Source organism: Dipodomys merriami, unplaced genomic scaffold, assembly GCF_024711535.1.
Source record: "Dipodomys merriami isolate MVZ:Mamm:240054 unplaced genomic scaffold, mDipMer1.0.p SCAF_428, whole genome shotgun sequence".
NCBI lineage: Eukaryota > Metazoa > Chordata > Mammalia > Rodentia > Heteromyidae > Dipodomys > Dipodomys merriami.
The window spans coordinates 731,687-745,457 of NW_027205915.1; the positions used below are offsets into that span (position 1 = coordinate 731,687).

The window sequence follows — 13,771 nt, forward strand, 5'->3', positions numbered from 1 at the left end:
CCTTATTTTTTGTATAAATATTGAAAGGTTTTATAAAATCCGTTTGGAGGGACTTTTCTCAAAGCAGAATGACAAATTGTAAGCATCTCAGGAAATAGAGCAGTGAGTATGAAAGCCATGAACAAATTAGCATGTCTTTAAAGAATTTTAATACATAGAGCATAAGTAAGAAAGAAAATTTTAGATGATAGACTAACTAAGGGAGGCCAAAAGGTGGGTGAGTGCCTCCATAGGAAGACGAAAGCTTGGGTTGAACCCTGAGGGAGAACTGTCTTATACAGTTCTGTCCTGTCAAGGTACTTGTCATGTATCAGGTGCCTGCACAGGGAGGCTGGCACTGCTTGCACAGCACCATGAATGTGGTCAGCTTGCCGTCATCCATGGTCAGCAGCAAAAACCAGATGAAGTGGAGCAGGGATTGGACAGAGGGCAGCCGTGCTTGATGGATGGTGCTTCTTGGCACACATGATGAAGTCCACAACTTGCTTTTGTTTTTCCAATAGAGAAACTGCAGCACTGCCTGGGCCACGAGCATGTCCACTTGCCTTGGAAGCTGTGGGCCGTGGAGTCCTCCACCAGCATGTTGGCACATCCCACCGCTGTCTGTGGAGTTTATGAAGTAATATCAAGATTCCCAGTAGTTCTCTCTTTCCACAGGCTCAGTGCCCAAAATGGATGGAGCCAGGGGTGGCCTTGTTTCCAGGAAACCCAACTGGAACACTTCAGGGCTCTGGAGTCCATCTAAATTAACATCCTAGCCAGACACTACATCCACTTATGCCTTCGTCGGAGACTAAAACACCACCATAAGCAGTGCTTCTGTGCTGTTTTGCTGGCCATGAGGGAAGAACAGCAGTATGCTACTGAGAACATGAGCTCTTGGGCCTCAGAGGGCTTGTTCTGGGATATGTACCTGAAGAAGAGGGTCCAGTACTTCAGGTGTGCCCCATACTGGCTGCATTTCTCCATGCAGCTTTCTTTGCAGGTGATTGTGGGCTTCATTTTAGGAGACTGCCTGCTCCAACATCGCTGCTGCCAATGTGGCCCAAATACTATAACCTTTAGAAAGACTAGGTCAAAGCCTCAGAATATTAATACCAGGAATTGGTACATCAAAGAGCAGGGTAGGGAAAGGATAGACAAATGAAGGGAGGATGGGCAGAATGTAGTCGAGCTTATTGGGAGAGAGTGAGGATACAGAAGATACTGTATGAAAGGCAATGTACTCATCTGACTCATGCAATTGAAATCCCTCTACAAAACCTCTTTATAATCACTATAAACTAAATTAATTTTCTTAAAAGGAATTCATTGCATATACTACAAAACTAAGAAAAATAAGGGAACTGGTGTGTCAGAGGGGGGTGTGAATGTTGTAGGGGTGGGATGGATCAATATGAATTGTATTCATCAACTGCTTTGTTACATGGCACCTCCTTTGTACAATTACTTGAAGATAATTGACAAATAAAAATAATAAAGGAAAGAAGTAAGATAAGGTGAGTACAGGAGAAAGAAATGGTTGATATATACTCTGATATAGAACAGGAATTCCTATTAGGAATTCCCTGTAGAAGAACTCTACTGTTTTTTGTAATATTTCAGAAAAAGATGAGATTCATAAAGCATGGTTCATTATAATTTGTCAAAAATAATTTAAAAAGTTTTTAATAACCCAACAAAAGTAAATTCCTATATTATCTACATGAATACATTTAATTTATGATCATGGTTTGACAGAAAAATCCATGGAAATGTTTTATTTATTTATCTTTTGGTCGGATATGGGGCTTGAACTCTGGGCCTGGGCACTACCCATCAGCTCTTCAGCTCAAGGCAAGCACTCTACCACTTGAGCCACAATGCCATTTCTGGTTTTCTGGTGATTAATTAGAAATAAGCGTCTCATGGACTTGTCTTCCTGTGCTGGCTTTGAAGCCAAATCCTCAGATCTCAGCAAATTGAGTATCTAGTATTCCAGGGGAGGGCTACCAATGCCTGGCTAAAAATTTTCATTTCAATTAACCAGCAGAAAGCCAGAACTTGAAGCTTTGCTTAAAAGGTGGAATGCAGGCAGAAAGTGAAAAGCAAATACTAGCAGAGAGGCAGGCAGAGAATGAGAGAGAAAGAGAGGGAGGGAGAGAAAAATAAAGGGAGGGTAAGAGTAAGGGAGGGAGAGGGAAAATGTAAAAACAGGGGGAAACAAAACAATGAGAGGAGACAGGCAAAAGCGGGTAATGAATGTGAATAATATTAAAATATGTAGTATGAAAATATGAAAATATAATGGAGCCCAATATTTTGTGAAATAATAAGACAATATGTCTAATAGAAATTTAAGTTTGAAAGCAAATATAAGGTTTATTTAGATAGTTGCTGGGGAAAGTATTACTTACATAGTATTCTAAGGCCCCAACCACAATCTCTGAAGATGCTCCTAGCCTAGGCAGGCCAATGAAGTGGCCACTGCCTTTTTTTACAGCAGAAAAAGAAGTGCCATTCTGAGAACCAGAGGATTATATTGGCCAGCCATCTGTGGCTCAAGCTTGTGATCCTAATTACTCAGGAGACTGAGATGTGAAGATCCAAGTCAGGACAAGCAGGAAAATCCCTGAGACACTAATCTCAAGTTAAATACCACAAATAGGAAATGGAGCTGTGCTTCAAGTACAAAGGCTCCAGGACAGCAGTCAGGCTCTGAATTCACCCTCAGGTTCAGAAAACACACACACACACACACACACACACACACACACAGAGCTAATTATATATTAGAAAACAGTCATATATCAACATTTAATCCTCACAATTATTAACTTCCACTGAATTTCACATTCTCTTAAAAGGGACTATCTTCTTGGCAGAATGTCCTTCATTTTTAAAAAGAATTTATAGCCAAGGAGTTCCGGGAAGATGGTGGAGGAGAAGCTGGAGGCAAAACAAGCTCTCACATAGAAAGCAGTTGTAGTGTTCCAGTGAACAGTCTTAAGCCAGAGAATCACACCAAGTGTGCCATCACATACAGAGAGTTAGGCCAGAGAGGGAAAATCCAGGCAAGCAGAAAGATCTGAGCACTTGTCTGTAGCCGCAATTCCTGCAACACAGAGAGTTCAGGACGAAGGAGCCAGACATGGCATGTGGGCAGATTCTACTCAACAAGGAGCAGACATCTTCATCCTGCAGGTCGCAGACCAGAGACGACCCAGGAACCAAGACTTGGCGTGAGTAGAAGCCTGACATCCTCACTCCTTCTCAGGGAGCAGAGGAGGGAAGGCCACCTCTTCCCCCCCACTACCAGAGATCTCCATCTTTGATGCTGACAAACACCCGGCTGAGCTGCTAACTCTAACTCAGGCCTTGGGAGAAAACTAGAGTCATTTAGCAGGTCACAGAAACTAACCTGACCAGCCAGACTCAGCTCCACCCAGGGAAAAGTCACCCAGCTCAGGACCTTCAGCCCCAGGAGTGGCTTTCCTCACCGTGTAAACAGAGCCAGAGGCTGCCCCTCCCTTTAATAGCCTTGACAATCAATTGAAATTCAGTAAACATAAACTCTGAGAATGGCTCCAGGCTAGGCTCTGTGAGTGTCTCACAAGCTAGCCCACCAGGGAAAAGCTACTCTTTGCTGAAAGGCCTAAACTCTACCCAGAATCTAGCCTCATCAGAGCATCTCCAAACTTGAAGAAACAGCCATCTCCCTCTTTTGTTACTCAAAGCAGATCTCCCTCCCATTGAACTAACCTGGGAAGAGGATCACAAAATCCTGGGTAAAGCAGAAAATTTTTCTGCTTGCTCAAAGAAACTGACTTAAGAAACCAACCAACCCACAGGAAAATCAACCGCAAGCAGACCAGAGATTCCAGCAAGAGGCTGGTTACAGACACAAGGGACATACATGATCTTCCCACCCCTCCCAAAAAAATCAAAGAACATTTTTTTTGTACCTTTTATAAAAATTTTTTTTCTAAAACATTTTTTAAAAATTTTACCTTTTGGACAATGTCTCTTAGTAACTTTTTTTCTTCCTCTTATAATTTTTATTTTAGGGTAAATGTGTGTGTGTGTGCATTTTTCTTTCTTTTTTTTTTCTTTTTAAAAAATTTTTATTTTGGGGGACTGGGAAGGTGGCTCAGTGGTAGAGCGCTTACCTTTCATGCCCGAGGCCCTGGGTTCAATTCCTCAGCACAACATAAACAAAAAGGAAAAAGCCAGAAGTGGTGCTGTGGCTCAAGTGGTATGTAGGGAGCCAGGGTAAACGCTGTTACAAGATGGCCCCCATTCCCTTGCAGCTTTGAGGTAACCACTCCATTTCAGGCGGTGCTTGGCGGGACAGTGGGTCCTGGGCTTTGCGCATGCGCGAGCCTCTTAGAGTCCCCAGCCAATCCCGTGGCACCTGGTGACAGTGAAAGGCAGACGACCAATGATAGAAAGACCCGTGTTCCTATTCCCTATATAAGCGGCCATGTTTTGGGTGCACGCTCTCTCGCGCTCAAGCTCTCCCATCAACTAAAAGGCTCTCCAATAAAGCGTGATCTGAGAAGACTCCTGGTGTGGTGTTCATTCTTCCTCACTGGTCGAGAAGGCGCGCGCCGCAGTGGTAGACCATTAGCCTTGAGCTGAAGAGCTGAGGGACAGTATTCAGGCCCCACGACCGGACCCCCCCAAAAAAATATTTTTTTTTTAGCTCTACTGAACTTTTGATTTTTTTCTTCCATTCTCATTCTTTGCACATTTTCTTCTCTTTGGTTCTTTTTTGTGTGACATAATTGCTGTTCTGCACACCCTCAATTGTACTCCTAGTCGATTATTAGTCCTTATCCCCTGTTGTGTACACACTTAATCCAGAAATTTATTACTCAATTCAAAACCTCTTTAACTTAATTTCTTTAATAGCAGTACTACCTCTTTATACCTATACAATATTTTAAGTATTTTTAAGTTTTTCATGTCTGCTTTATAGGCCTTTCTCTCATTATATCTACGTTCTTCTCTGAATATTTTGTTTTCATTTTGCATAATTTTTAAGCATTGCACTTTTTATTTTTTAATTTTTGCTTTTCTATTTTTTTCTCTTTCTTCTTTCTTGTTCTTCTTTTCTCTCTCTCTCTCCTATCATCCTATCCAACCTATTTCCCGCTTTGAGATTAAGACTTAGTTATGTTAACTCTCTCTGTGCATTCCCACATCCCTCTATTCCTATTTTTACCCACATCTTTCCCTAAATCTAATAATTTCTAGTTTGCCAAATTCGTCTTTGTGGTTCGTAGCCCATTAAAATATAGATGTTTGATATTGAATAGATATATATGTTGAACTAGATTGTATCTACAGACTTTTGACTGTGCAACTACAGACTTTGGTTGGTATTTGCCTTAAGATAGTGTTCTAACACAAAACTGGTGTTATTTTCATCCCAAAAAGGCAGAGTAAGCCGGAAAAACACAAGAAAAATGGCAAGTCAAGGAATCTCAACTCCCATTCATGATAATCAGGGGACAGAACAGATAATGAATTATCCAGCGGAGAGTTGCCAAATACCTCTACAAACAATGCTGTCAAACATGGTAAATGAAAAGATTGAAAATTTCAAAAAGACTCTGTATGAGCATGATAGGGAGAGAGAGGAGGCAAACTAAAGGTTAATACAGGAAAAAACTGAAAATCTAAAAATGACTCTCTATGAGTATGATAGGGAGAAAGAGGAGGCAAACTAAAGGTTAATACAGGAATATCATGAGCGTGAGGAAGCTACTCAAAAGCTGATACAGGAATTGCCTGAGCAGCTTGAGAACACTCAAAGAGAAAGTCAGAAATGACGAGAGCAGGCTGAGAACACTCAAAGAGAACAACAGGAATCACACAAATGGGAGGAAGCTAATCAAAGAGTAATACAGGAATTGACAGAGCAGGATGAGAATACACAAAGATCACTAAGGACATTCATGGAATCCATTAACAAAGAGCTGATGGAAGTCAGGGAGACCACAAATGGAATTCTGAATGGACCCGGACAGAAGGAATGGGAGTCCAAGGAAACCATAACCAATCAATTAAGTGATTTGAGATGAACATTGAACACCAAATTAAGGAAGTAAAGAAGTTCATACAAGATCTAAAACAAAGCTTCAACAAAGAATTTGAAGCCATCAAAGCTGACCAATTAGAAGAAAAAAATAAAAAAAAACAAAGTAGAAAGTCTTGACAGCAGGTTAGAACATGCAGAGGATAGAATCTCGAAGATTGAAGACAGCCTAGATATTATAGAGAAAGAACATACAACAATCCAAGACAAGTCCAAGAAATATGATAGATCTATTCAACACTTGGTAGAAACCATCAGAACGCCTAATCTGCAGATAATGGGTGTAGAGGAGCACCTAGAAACAGAAGTTAAGGTCTAGGAAATTTTTTTTACAGGATCCTAGCAGAGAACTTCCCAAACATGAAAAAAGATAGACCTATTCATATACAAGAAGCTTTTAGAATTTCAAATAGACCATACCAGAATAAGACATCCCACCGTCACATTATAATCCACACAGGATCAATTCAGACCAAGAAAAAGACGTTAAAGCTGTCAAGGAGAAAAGATCAATCGTGTATAAGGCGAAACCAATTAGATTCACCTCAGATTTCTCAGCAGAGACAATCAATGCAAGGAGAGCCTGGAATGATGTATGCCATGCCCTAAAAACAAACAACTATCAACCAAGAATACTGTACCCAGCTAAACTCTCCTTCATAACTGAAGGCAAAATAAAAACTTTCCATAGAATAGAAAAATCGAGGGAGGCAGGGAAGGGAGGTGAAGGGTAAACAAAGGAGGAGGCTGCAATGCTTGGTAAGAAATGTATGTATTATCCTGCCCATGTAATTGTAGCCCCTCTGTACAGTATGTTCTCAAATAAAATAAAATAAAATAAAATAAAAGAATAGAAAAATCGAAACAATATATCTCCACTAAACCAGCCCTACAAAAGATTCTTAAAGATGTCCTACACATAGAAAACCAACAAGACCACAATAAATGCCAGGAAACCACACCCAAACTGAGAATCCAAGAACCATAGGAAGAAAACAGTAGCTGCAGCCCCAAGAAGGTGGATTAAATGGCAGGAATACCCAAATAGTTCTCAGTCTTTTCTCTCAACATTAACCGTCTTAACTCTCCAATTAATCGATATAGAGTGTCTAGTTGGCTTAAAAAGCAAGCTCCTTCTATCTGCTGTCTTCAGGAGTAACATCTTGCCCATAAAATTAAACAGATTTTCAATGATAAAGGCAGAAACAAAATCTACCAAGCAAATGGTCCCCATAAACTAGCGGGAGTTGCAATCCTAATATCAAATAAAATAGACTTCAAATTAAAATTCGTGAGAAGAGATAAAGAGGGTCGCCACATACTAATTAATGGATCTTTCCTGCAGGAAGGTATTACAATTCTAAATATCTATTTGCCAAACAATGCAGCACCCAAATTATCCAGGAAACACTACTTTCCCTCAAATCCCACATAGATCCAAAGACATTAATTGTTGGGGATTTTTACATACCACTTTCCCCACCAGATAGATCAAGTCAGCAAAAACTCAACAGAGAAACCGCAGATCTAAACAGCTGCATAGATCAACTAGATTTAATAGACATCTACTGAATATTTCCCAGCAACATCAGAATACACGTTTTTCTCCACAGCACATGGAACATATTCTAAATTAGACCCCATTTTAGGTCACAAAGCAAACTTGTCCAAATTCAGAAACATTGAACTTATACCCTACATTCTCTCAGACCACAAGGGAATAAAATTAGAATTCCACACCAAAAGCCACCAAAGAAAGTCCGGTAACACATGGAGGCTGAACAACACAATGCTGAATCACGAGTGGGTCATGGAAGAGATGAGAAAGGAAATTCAGATGTTCATGCTATTCAACAAAAATGAACACACAAATTACCAACTCCCCTGGAACACAGCAAAGGCAGTACTCAGGGGCAAGTTTATAGCTCTGAGTTCCTACATAAACAAACTGGAGAGATCTGAAACCAACAATTTAATGAGACATCTGAACCTCCTTGAAAAAGAGCAGCAAGGTAAACCCCAATCCAGTAGACGGAAAGAAATAATTAAAATTAAATCAGAATTAAATGAATTAGAATCCAGAAAAAAACTATAGAAAGAATCAACAAAACAAAGAATTCGTTCTTCAAAAAAAATCAACAAAATTGACAGACCCTTAGCAAATCTTATCAGAAAAAGAACACACCCAAATAAATAAGCTCAGAGATGAGAATGGAATCATCATCACAGAAACAACCAAGATTCAGGACATTCTAAGAAATAATTCTCAAAACCTTATGTTAATAATTTTGAGAACTTGGCATAAATGGAACTTTTCCCAGCAAATATTGTCATGCCAAAACTAAATCAAGATGAGTTAAACCATCTTAACAGGCCCATTTCAAGCATTGAAATAGAAACAGCAAGAAAAGCCCAGGATCAGATGGTTTTACAGCAGAATTCTATAAGGCCTTCAAAGCAGAGCTCATACCAATACTCCTCCAACTCTTCAATGAAATTAAAAGAGAAAGTTCACCGAACACATTCTATGAAGCCATCATAACCCTCATCCCAACACCAGGCAGGTATCCATCAAAGAAATAGAACAACAGACGCATTTCTTTGATGAACATTGATGCAAAACTTATTCATCCAAAAAAATCATACACCACTGTGAAGACTCAGGGTCTATGTTGTGGGGGCAGAGTGATGCAGGCTCCACCCTCAGGACTGTGTTTGGTATTAGGAAAGCTCTTGGCATGAAGGGCTAGAGAGGGAAAATGTTCTCTCTCCCTGTCTCAAAACACATGTCACAGACTCCTGGGAGCTGAGTAAGTAGCTCTTTTGCTTGCTTAAGCATGGATGAACAGCTGGTCAAGCATTCGCCTGAGATTGGAGAAGTGGTTTGAGCTTGCTCTAACATAGTTTAGATAATAATATACCAAGACATTGTCTCATAGGTCAAGTAAAAATGTGTCTGTTGAAATTTTTTGTGTGAATGTCTTCTGACCAAATCTTGGCAAATATCATGCTTGCTTGTCTTTAAATACCCACTAACAATAAAGCACAGCATGCAGAGGCAATTGCTGTTTGCACTCTGCATGCCTAATCAAAATCTTGTACTAATTTGGCATAGAAGATTTTTTAAGCGCTACAATCAATTAATTTCATTTGTAGGAAAAATGGCAGAAAGGAATGTACCTGAAGATATAGTGTAATTTTCCCTTTTGATTAATTAAGAACTTTATGTTTAATTTCAACAAAGTTATTGTGAGAAATACCAAGATATGAGATCCAGTTTCTGCCAATAATTAGATTAAATTAAAAGGAAAGGTCCTCTGTTTGCAGTAACAATTGCAATATGGCAAATAAAAATGTGGTCAACACATTTGTGTTTGGTGTAGTTAGCTATATTTATGTAGTGTTATAAAATTTTAATAAATTTCTTCAAGCACAAGGAAAAGTTTAATACATGTTAATGTTTTATACACAGCAAATAATATACCAGGTTGTATTCAACGAATGTTTTCATTTTTCAATGTGTGTGTGTGTGTGTGTGTGTGTGTGTGTGCGCGCGCGCGCGCGCGCTAATACGTGGGCTTCAACTTGGGGTATTGTGCCATACCACCATTTCGGATTTTTTTTTGTTTTATTGCTGCTTCAGATCCCTTTGAATCTAGATCCTCAGATCTCAGATTCCTATGTAGCTGCGATCACAGGTTTGAGCCACCAGCATTCTGAATGATGCTTTTGTCATGTTCTGTTTGCCTAGCATGAACGAAGCATGAAGGGTTCAATTACTCAGTACCACATAAAGAGAAAATCCCAGAAATGTTGGTGTGGCTCAAGTGGGAGGGTGCTATCCTTGAGCAAAAAAGAAGTTCAGAGACAGTGCCCAGTCCCTTAGTTCATGCCCCAGGACTGCCAAAAATAAAAAGAGAGAATTTGTCAATAATGGATGAGGGAGGGATCCAGAGTCCAAATTCATCACTGAATTTTTCTTCCTCTATTTCAAAATCAAAATATCATTCTCAAAGAAACAATGGAGCAAAAAGATGATCCAGAAAGAACATATCTTATGAAGTAATACTAGAATTTCTTAGTCCAACAGTCCTGTAGAGATAATCCATTAAGTATAATTGTGTCTTGCAGTAGCACAAGAGCTCATTGTAATAGCACAAGTGATATCTGGAGATTTTGTGTGGGTGCTGTTCCTGAAACTTGATCAGAGAACTAATTGCTATTCCTATTTTTTTCCCACCAGGCTAGTACTATATTACTTAAGCCACAGCTCCACTTGTGGTTTTTTGGTGTTTAAATGAAGATAAGGGTGTCATGGACTTTTGCTGGTTCACCTGGCTTCAAAATATGATCCTCAAATCCCAGCATTCTGAAGAGCTAGGATTACAGCTGTGACTCACTAGCACCCAGAGAAGCAAATTTTTGAGTGAAAGGAATTAAGAATACAGATCATCCAGGAAGATTCACCCGCAGTACTAAATATATCGTCATGACCAATTTCTGAGCATACACACACATGCATCTCGGTGGTCTGTATCATCTTTCCCAAAAGAATAGGGCCTACTACGTGGCAAATTGTGGTGTCACAGGCCTTTAATCCCAGCTACTGCGAGGCAGAGGTATAGGAGGATTGGGTTCTGAGGTTAGCTTGAGTGAAGTTAGCACAAGACCCTATATGAAAAGCAAACGGTAAAAGATAAAAGGGTTGGAGCCCTGCAGGGCTCAAGTGGTAAAATATCGACCTAGTAAGTGAAAGGCCCTCAGTTCTATGGAAAAGATGAAAAAGTATAGCATCTCAGTCCATTTTCTCATGATTTAACAAAAACCTTGAAACTGTATACTTCATAAGGAATAAGAGGTCTATTTCACTCACAATAGTGGTGGCTGGAAATTCTAAATAGCATGGTAGTGCATAGGAAAAGGCCCCTAGGTGTATCACATCATGTAGGATCTCACACATCCTTCTTCATTTTTCCTGCCCTGTGATGGGCCTGGAGTCTGAAATCAGAGGTTGGATGCTGTCCCTGAGCTTGTTCAACTCAAGGCTAGCACTCTATTACTTGAAACACAGCTCCACTTCCTGTCTTTTCTGAGTAGTTTGTTGGAGATGAGTGTCAGAAAGTTTCCTGCTTGGGGCTTGCTTCACATCTCAGCCTCATGAAGCAGCTAGGATTATAGATGTGAGCTACCCATGTCTAGCTTACATGCGACAGTTTTGAAAACAAAAGTCAATTAGGCACTATAATCCTAGTGACTTAGAAGGCTGAGATCTGGAGAATGGTGGTTCAAAGCCAGCCCAGGCAGATATGTGTACAAGTTCATCTTCTACAAAGCACCGCAGGGCTTGAGCTGTGATTAAGGTGGTAGAGTGCCAGCTAAGCAAGCAAGTTGAGACCCGGATTTCAAAAACAATTATGTGAAAATACAAAACAAAATAAAGCAACCCTCCAGCCTATAAAAATTAAAATAGTGGGCTGAGAATGTAGTTCAGTGGTAAAGTTCTTGGCTTGCAGGCATGAGGCCCTGTGTTTGATTGCTCAGCACCACATAAGCAGAGAAGGCCAGAAGTGGAACTGTGGCTCAAGTGGTAGAGCATTAGCCTTGAGCTAAAGAGCTCAGGGATAAGTCCCATGCCCAGAGTTCAGGCCCCATGACTGAAAAAAACATTAAAATAGTACGGTAGTCCAATAGTAAAATAATGGTCATTAAGTAATGGCTTGAAAATTAAGAAACAAACAAACAAATACTCTCCATAAATCAAAACGTTCTACAAAATAATTTAAATGTCCTTTTTTTTTTTTTTTTTTCTTATTTTGGGTCCGTTCATGGGGCCTGGGACTCTGGGCCTGGGCGCTGTCTCTCAGCTATTCAGCTCAAGGCTAGCGCTCTACCACTTGAGCCACAGCACCACTTCCGGCTTTTTTCTTTTTGCTTATGTGGTACTGAGGAATCGAACCCAGGGCCTCAGGCTTGCAAGGCAAGTGCTCTACCACTGAGCCACCTTCCCAGCCCCTTAAATGTCCTTTTAGACATATTTTCTTTTTTTTCCATCATGTCATGGGATTTGAACTCTGGGTCTTGGAACTGTCTATGAGCACATCAGCTCAACACTAATGCTCTGCCACTTGAGCCACAGAGCCACTTCCAGTTTTCTGGCAGTTATTTGGATAAGAGGGTCTCACTGCATTATAGGCATGCACAAGGTAGGCTTTTCTTGTTTGGTTTGAGTTCAGAGAGCCATATTTTTATTATGTAATTTAATACATTTTTGCCTACAACAAAAATCACAAGAAAAAGTCATCTAATAGAGGTATTCTTGGTTAAAGGGATCTTAGATGGTAATCTCCAAAATCTCATGATATATTTCACTCTTGGTTTTGACATCCTTTTGCCTTCTTCCCCAATCATTTTTTAAAATTGAACTCATGGTTTGAGATCTGTCTCTGTTTTCTTTTGTCCCCCCTCAAATTTAGTGCTTTACCACATGAGTCACAGCTCCTCTTCTAGATGTTTGGTCGTTAATTAGAGAGAATTGATCCATTATCCTCAGATCTCACCATCTGAGTAGCTAGGTTTACCCAATGAAGTTTTAGACAAAGCCATCACAGTGTCAATACCCTTGAACATATAACATACATCCTATGAACACGGACATTCTCAACATCATCACAGCACAACCACTGAACTCAGGGATTTTTAAAAAGCAATACATTACTACTGTCCACATTTTACTCAAACGACATTATCATATACTGCATCTGACTATTAAGTCTCACGGTTGCCTAGAACTGCCTACAGCATTTTCTGCTTTCCTTTTACTTTGACTTGAAACATGAAAATGAGGATTTACTTTGCTCAATTTCCCTAAATTTGAATCTCCTAGATGTTTTGCCTTATTTGCTGTTTATTTATTTTTAACTTAAAGTGATAGTGTGCTCATGTCAGTACAACCTTAGAAGTAGTATATACTTTTTATGTCTCCCTTTGCTTGGTTTACTTTGATCATTTGATTAAGAGAGATGTTATACGGATATTAGGTGGTAGCAATGAGAGGAGAAGGCCAAGTAGACAGGCTAAATGTAGTCAAAGTACTTTATATGCACATACAAAAATGATCAATCAGGGGCCGGGAAGGTGGCTCAGTGGTAGAGCGCTTGCCTTGCATGCATGAGGCCTTGGGTTCGATTCCTCAGCAGCAAATAAGCAAAATGGAAAAAAGCCAGAAATGGCGCTGTGGCTCAAGTGGTAGAGAGCTAGCCTTGAGCTGAAGAGCTGAGGGACAGAGCCCAAGCCCAGAGTTCACGACCCACGACCGGACCCCTCCAAAAAAAAAATGAACAATGAGACAGGGTTGGTGGCCCAACCCTGTAAATTTAGCTACTTAGCAGGCTGACATTTGATGATCATGGTTCAAAACCAGCCAAGTCAGGAAAGTCAATAAGATTTTTCTCTCCAATTAACCACCAGAAAACTTTAAGTGGCACAGTGGCTCAACTGTTAGAGCACTGTCCTTGAGCTGAAGAGCTCAGGGACAATGCCCACGCCCATAGCTCCAGCCTCAGGACTGACAAAAAATAATGAAGCTAGAAAACAGTGTCTGACAACTGTAATTCTTGTTAACTAGGAGGCTGAGATTTGAGGATCCTATTTCAAGGCCAATTTGAGCAGGAAATGTCCATGAGAGTCTTA

At 40.1% G+C, this 13,771-nt stretch overlaps 1 pseudogene; it reads right to left on the minus strand.

Moving 5' to 3' along the window:
- Window positions 1-310: 310 nt before the first annotated feature.
- Window positions 311-1,002, minus strand: LOC138807700 (Golgi to ER traffic protein 4 homolog pseudogene; annotated as a pseudogene).
- Between the last annotated feature and the right edge of the window lie 12,769 nt (window positions 1,003-13,771).